The 7,500-nt window shown below is 54.5% G+C and overlaps 1 protein-coding gene across 13 annotated transcripts in view; it reads right to left on the bottom strand.

Moving 5' to 3' along the window:
- The window catches only part of dock3 (dedicator of cytokinesis 3), a 312,362-nt gene that overhangs the window by 144,175 nt on the left and 160,687 nt on the right, over positions 1 to 7,500 (bottom strand). The window contains exon 1 of one of the 13 annotated variants that reach the window (XM_035388229.1): positions 2,177 to 2,726. The exons of the other annotated variants lie outside the window; for them this stretch is intronic. The gene's annotated coding sequence lies outside the window, so the exon portion shown is untranslated. Of the gene's footprint in view, positions 1 to 2,176; positions 2,727 to 7,500 lie in introns of those variants that run through there. 13 annotated transcript variants of the gene reach the window in all.

Raw genomic sequence — 7,500 nt, 5'->3', positions numbered from 1 at the left:
TGCTAGGTGCAGTTCTGTTAGTGATAGCCATAGCAGGCTGAATGCTAGGTGCAGTTCTGTTACCGATAGCCATAGCAGGCTGAATGCTAGGTGCAGTTCTACCAGCATGATTGATAGCAGGCGGAATGCTGAGTGCAGTTCTGTTAGCAATAGACATAGTAAGCAGAATGCTAAGTGCAGTTCTGTTAGTGATAGCCATAGCAGGCTGAATGCTAGATGCAGTTCTACCAGCAGTAGCCATAGCAGGCTGAATGCTAGGTGCAGTTCTGTTAGTGATAGCCATAGCAAGCTGAATGCTAGGTGCAGTTCTGTTAGTGATAGCCATAGCAAGCTGAATGCTAAGTGCAGTTCTGTTAGCGATATCCATAGCAGGCTGAATGCTAGGTGCAGTTCTGTTAGTGATAGCCACAGCAAGCTGAATGCTAGGTGCAGTTTTACCAGCATTAGCCATAGATGGCTGAATGCTAGGTGCAGTTCCACCTGCGATAGCCATAGCAGACTGAATGCTAGGTGCAGTTCTGTTAGTGATAGTCACAGCAAGCTGAATGCTAAGTGCAGTTTTACCAGCATTAGCCATAGATGGCTGAATGCTAGGTGCAGTTCCACCTGCGATAGCCATAACAGGCTAAATGCTAGGTGCAGTTCAACCAACGATAGCCATAGCAGGCTAAACGCTAGGTGCAGTTTCACCTGCGATAGCCATAGCAGGCTAAATGCTAGGTGCAGTTCAACCAGCGATAGCCATAGCAGGCTGAATGCTAGGTGCAGTTTTACCAGCATTAGCCATAGATGGCTGAATGCTAGGTGCAGTTCCACCTGCGATAGCCATAACAGGCTAAATGCTAGGTGCAGTTCCACCTGCGATAGCCATAGCAGGCTAAATGCTAGGTGCAGTTCCACCTGCGATAGCCATAGCAGGCTAAACGCTAGGTGCAGTTCCACCAGCGATAGCCATAGCAGGCTAAACGCTAGGTGCAGTTCCACCTGCGATAGCCATAGCAGGCTGAATGCTAGGTGCACCACAGGTGACCACAGCTCACTCTCCTCAGTCTCTGGTCTGCGGAACCAGGGTCATCTATCCCGCATAAACACTGCCATTAGTGCACCATTCTCACAGAACGCGTTCTCCTAAAACCTGCCCCCACAGGTCACATGCTTCGCCAGCCGTCTCCGGGGAAACGGAGTGGCAGGACGACGGCGCCTTCGCCGCGTTCCGTGACCGCACGGGAGAGCCGAGGCGGCCGCGTACGCGCGGCGGCGCCACGATCAGCGAGGGCGGTGCGGGACCCCGACCGTCCGTTTTGGCAGGTTTTCCCGTGCCCTGGTCTGACCTTCCGCCAGCCTGCCCAGCGGGACCGGCTGCCCAACGCTCGGGGGGTCGAAGGGGACTGGCTCCTCCCCCCGGGGTAACAGAAGGTCAGAGAGCAAATAAAACCACCACGACAAAATCAGACAGAATCCTTATAACCTGACAAAACAACTCTAAAGCTCCTGCGTCTACCTCCTCCACTACATCACTGCTGCCGCCTCCGCCGCCGTCGCCACACTGGAGCTACTGAGCGCGTAATGGTGCTCAGTCCAGCCCCACGGCGCTTCAGCCTCGCAGCGCAGCGCGGGCTCTGCTCTCTGGCTAGCGCTAGCCGGTCTGACATATTGCGGAGCAAGACAGCAGACCTGGGCTGGACCGCACACTGTTTCGGCAGGCTAGAGACCTCACACTGTTTCGGCTGCAATCTGTCACTTTGACCATCGCGATCACTCCCAACTAGCACTTTCCAGGCAGCGCCAGAGTGCGTCTGTGAGCTTCTCTGCGGAAGACAGGCACAGAGAGGTCCGGCGGTGCTGTTCTACAGCGGGCTCTACTGACAGCGCTAACGACGGCGAGCAGGAGCGACACCGAACAGCAGGAAGTGCTCCTCGCAGCGGCCGAAAAAGACAACGTGACGGGAAAGCTGGGACGTCCGCGCCGTCCCACTGGAGGGTCAAGGCTCTGCCAGCGTGGTGGGGGTGGAGGGGGGGGGAGCTCGCTGACAGGCAGGCGTCGATCGCGGCTAAAGAGCCCCCCTCTCCATCTGATCAGCGATGGACCTCCGGACAGGGCCCCGTGAAGGAAGATGACCAGCTGCGTTACTGCCACCCCCCTCCCCCCAAAAAAAAGCCAGCTTTGGATACTTACAGCCTCAGAACCTCAGGATGTCTCTCCTTCCGTCGGAACGCTCCGGCTGATGGACCGTACACATGAGCTCGCACCCTGACGCCGGAGGAAACAGCTCGTCAAACAGCTTTCGCGTCCTCCCCAAATCCACGGGTTTCGCTCCTTCTCTTGCTCTCTCCCTCTCTCTCTCTCTCGCTCTCTGTCTCTCTCCCACTCTCTCTCTCTCTTTCCCACTCTCCCTCTCTCTCTCTCTCTCTCTCTCTCTCCCTCTCTCTCTCTCTATCCCTCTCTCTTTCCGCCCCCAACCACTTTCCCCAGTTAGGAATTCCTCCAGGAATTCATAGTTTCAAAACCAGTGCAATACTCAGCGTGCAGCATCGGAACCTCTCTCTCCTTTAACAGTCTCTTCGGTTCCAGTTTTAAACAACACAAATTACATGCTGCTCCTCCATATATTTCTCTCTCTCTCTCTCTCTCACGCACGCTCTCTCTCTCTCCTCTCTTCAACTCCCTTTTCCTTTTTTTTCTGAGACTATGTGCTGTAGTTACCTAACTGCCATCACACAGCATTCAGCAGCCCACACACACTCTCGCTCCCTCCCTCCCTCCCTCCTTCCCTCCCTCCTACCCTGTGACAGCGTCAATGCAACAGAGAGCCGGGGGAAGGCGTCATTGGTCCAAACCCGTGCCAGTCCCCACGCCCATCTGCGGCTAAGCCCCGCCCCCTGCTCCTGTAACCGCGTTATTCGCCGCCGCCGACGCGAACAGGAGCCGGGAAACGGCAGGAGACGCCTCAGCAGACCTGCTACCCCCCAACAGCCCCCCCCCCCGCCTCCCTGCGCGCCGCACGTCCAAAACCGCGCCAGCCATCTGCCGCCCGCGCTGCGGAGAGGCGGTCTCGGTGCGGTCAAGTCGCGGTCACAGACGCGCCGGCCCACAGCGTCCACGGCGGGAGCTAGCGCTCAGCCGCCGGTCGGAGACGCAAACACAGAAGGCTCCTGGAGTAGCTTAAAGGGCCCCGTCTCTCCTTCATCCAGAGAGCAGAACCAGGCCGTGCGGCAGCCTGCTCAGACACACGCTCAGGGGACGGGTGCGAAGGAGAGCCTGCTGTGGGTCTGTTGTGGTCGAGGTGTGGGCCTGCTGTGGTCCAGGTGTGGTCGAGGTGTGGGTCTGCTGTGGTCAAGGTGTGGGCCTGCTGTGGTCGAGGTGTGGGCCTGCTGTAGGTCTGCTGTGGTCGAGGTGTTGGGCTGCTGTGGTCGAGGTGTGGGTCTGCTGTAGGTCTGCTGTGGTCGAGGTGTGGTAGAGGTGTGGGCCTGCTGTGGTTGAGGTGTGGGTCTGCTGTAGGTCTGCTGTGGTCGAGGTGTGGTAGAGGTGTGGGCCTGCTGTGGTTGAGGTGTGGGCCTGCTGTAGGTCTGCTGTGGTCGAGGTGTGGGGCTGCTGTGGTCGAGGTGTGGTTGAGGTGTGGGCCTGCTGTAGGTCTGCTGTGGTCGAGGTGTGGTAGAGGTGTGGGCCTGCTGTGGTTGAGGTGTGGGCCTGCTGTAGGTCTGCTGTGGTCAAGGTGTGGGGCTGCTGTGGTCGAGGTGTGGTTGAGGTGGGGCCTGCTGTAGGTCTGCTGTGGTCGAGGTGTGGGGCTGCTGTGGTCGAGGTGTGGGTCTGCTGTGGTCGAGGTGTGGGGCTGCTGTGGTCGAGGTGTGGTCCAGGTGTGGGGCTGCTGTGGTCGAGGTGTGGGTCTGCTGTAGTCGAGGTGTGGTTGAGGTGTGGGCCTGCTGTGGTCCATGTGTGGGCCTGCTGTGGTCCAGGTGTGGTCGAGGTGTGGGCCTGCTGTGGTCGAGGGGGAGACAGGTCTGACGCACATCCCTCAGGCGGGCTTCTCACCTCCGCGCAGGTAAGATGGAGAGCCCCGGCCACTCCAAACCCACGGCCGAATGTGTCATCCCGTCCCCTCCATTACCCTCCTCTCCCTCTGACACGCGCTCAGTCCTCAACCAGCCAATCGAGCGCACCCTTAATCAAACTGACGGAAATGGCCGTTTCAGAGAAGCAGCGATTGAGCTGTCGCGCGTGACGACCGAATCGAAAGCGCTCCCGACCGCTCCGCTGGAGAGCGAGCGACCATCGCACCGCCGACAGCATCCATCAGCACCGCTGGCCAATACGCCACCGGCACCACGATTCTGAAAACTGAAGGCAATGAGGTCATTTTTCCAAACGAATGGCGCAACCGTCGTGGAAATGTTTATGGTACTCAGCTTCAAACAGTGGGTGCCAGAGTGGGGGGGGGGGGGGGGGGGGTAGGGGGGGAATTTTAGCCATTAGGCGATGGGCAGACATCCTGAAAGAGAGGTGATCATGAGACCGAGAGTGCAGCTAAGTATGTAGTATAAGGGGTAAGGAACTGGGCTTGTAACCTAAAAGGTCACAGGTTCGATTCCTAGGTAGGACACCGCTGTTGTATCCTTGAGCAAGGTACTTAACCTGCATTGCTCCAGTATATATCCAGCTGTGTAAATGGATGCAATGTAAATGCTGTGTGAAGAGTTGTGTAAGTCGCTCTGGATAAGAGCATCTGGTAAATGGCTGTAATGTAATGTAAGGTATAATGACAGGGTTAAACTGCGATGCATTACAGCCGGTCTGAAGACTGGCACTGAACACACAGGGTTAAACTGCAATGCGTTACAGCTGGTCTGAAGACTGGCACAGAGGGGCTGAAAATCTGATCAAGAGGAGACAGTGAGTTCGTATTCCTGCATTGGACACAGTGGGCAAGTCTACTGTCTGTACTTAAGGTTGATTACCCTCCCGCTTCCCCGATCATGATAACTCAGAGACAGGCCTGGGTCCAATCAATGGCAAATGGTAAACGGACTGCATTTATAATGCGACCTGGCTGCCTGCAATGCAAGGAAAGAGACACATTGGCCCGGGGGAGGTGAGGAAATGCAGACCCCATGTCCTTCCAGGGTCACTTTTCGGTCATAGAAGCAGCACAGCTGGGTCAAATATGTATCTGGAGCACTTTAAATGGTTTTTATGCTTCGAATAATGGCGAGACACGAAATCGTCCCTGTGGACGTTTTCAGCGTTGCTGAAGAACATCTTTCAAGACATTAACTAAAATGAGGAGACTCAGGAAAGAAGAAGTTCACTCTGAATAGCAGTGAAATCAGGTGCTTCTGAAGGATTTCAAACGGAGAAACGGGCCGAGGTCTGTTACATAAGCTGTTGAAGGGGCCAGAAATGATGTTGAGAGAAGTGCATGAATCCACAGACAGAAAAGAGCAGACAGGAAACACAGAGCTCCTCGCTCCCACACCAGATGGACGCACGTCCCCCCCAAATATCAGCCCTGTTTCTCCAGCCCAGTGTGGCCTCGGGCTTGTCACTAACACACATATACAATGGACATCATTTTAAAATGGTCAGAAATCTACAGGGATTTTACTGGATTCTGAAGGGTTAAGGCATTTCACAGAGCGTGTGGCCGAGGGTCTGTGACTTGGTCTTGGGGTCCTAGCGAGGAGGGCGTCCACGTCAGTGCCTGATGCACAAACAGCAGTACAGAGGCATTCACAGTCTGTGGCTCACAACCCTCACAAGCGTCTGTACCCTCTACACGCTCAGGTACGAGACCATAACGTTCTGCACAACCCTCAGGAGCGTCTGTACCCGCTACTCACTCGGGTACGAGACCGGAACGTTCCGCACAAGCGTCTGTACCTGCTACACACTCGGTACGAGACCATAACGTTCTGCACAGCCCTCACAAGCGTCTGTACCCGCTACTCACTCGGGTACGAGACCGTAACGTTCTGCACAACCCTCAGGAGCGTCTGTACCCGCTACACGCTCAGGTACGAGACCGTAACGTTCTGCACAACCCTCAGGAGCGTCTGTACCCGCTACTCACTCGGGTACGAGACCGTAACGCTCTGCACAACCCTCAGGAGCGTCTGTACCCGCTACACACTCGGGTACGAGACCATAACGTTCTGCACAACCCTCACAAGCGTCTGTACCTTCTACTCACTCAGGTACGAAACCGGAACGTTCCTCACAACCCTCACGAGCGTCTGTACCCGCTACTCACTCGGGTACGAGACCATAACGTTCTGCACAACCCTCACGAGCGTCTGTACCCGCTACTCACTCGGGTACGAGACCATAACGTTCTGCACAACCCTCACGAGCGTCTGTACCCGCTACTCACTCGGGTACGAGACCATAACGTTCTGCACAACCCTCACGAGCGTCTGTACCCGCTACTCACTCGGGTACGAGACCGTAACGTTCCGCACAGCCCGGTTCGGTTTAGTTTGGCTGGGTTTTTGTCCCCCCTCCCCGAACGCACAGGTACCAGCCAGGAAACGAAGCTGAGGATTACAGATGTCAGCGACAGCCTGCAAGCAGCATCGACGTGGCCAAGGAAAATCCCTAAACTTTAAGCGCTCCAAACATGTTCATAATCATTTAAGGGCTTTTTTGTGCGATTAGCGCTCTTGCCGATTTTAGCAAGGTTTGCCTGTCAGCTGCCAGCTCCTCTTAAGCTTAATTGTTTTTAATGCAACTGCATTACCCTTGCACATTTCTCATTAAGCCTTTTTAATTATAACGAGGATGCTGGGCTACATTAAAGAGCTTCGACAATACCAAAGAGATTGGAGGGCATTTTGAACTTGAAATGAATTGCCGTTTTTTAATGAAATCAGTTGGCGAGAAGTGTACAAACAAAGCTAGAGTGTCCCTTTCATACACAGCGTGCACATCTCTGTCCACATAATCTTATTTTCAAAATGGGAAAGTCTTTTAAATGTCTGAGCTGTTTTTTCATTATAAAACACAGCTGTCAAGTCCCATACATACACTGGATCAGTGCTTTATCGATACCAGACCATGGGGCCCATCCACACACTGGAGCAGAGCCTTAACAGATACCAAACCATGGGGCCCATCCACACACTGAAACAGAGCCTAAACAGATACCAGACCATGGGGCCCATCCACATACTGGAACAGAGCCTTAACAGATATCAGACTGTGGGACTCATCCACACACTGGAACAGAGCCTTAATAGATACCAAACCATGAGGCCCATCCACACACTGGAACAGAGCCTTAGCAGATATCAGACTGTGGGACTCATCCACACACTGGAACAGAGCCTTAACAGGATGAGCCACCCTATGACTCTTTTGCTGGAGACAGATTATTGGTCAGCCTGCTGTCTCTCTGCATTGTTTTGAGACGGTTATAAACAATGCAGATGGAAAAAGCTTGTGGATCAATTGATTTAAGAACCACACTGGTTTAAACTGAATTTCACCCATGCTCTTTGTTTTAAATT

This window comes from Anguilla anguilla, chromosome 13 (genome assembly GCF_013347855.1).
Source record: "Anguilla anguilla isolate fAngAng1 chromosome 13, fAngAng1.pri, whole genome shotgun sequence".
NCBI lineage: Eukaryota > Metazoa > Chordata > Actinopteri > Anguilliformes > Anguillidae > Anguilla > Anguilla anguilla.
Note: the sequence above shows the minus strand (reverse complement) of the source record. Positions and strands in the feature narration are given on the sequence as shown.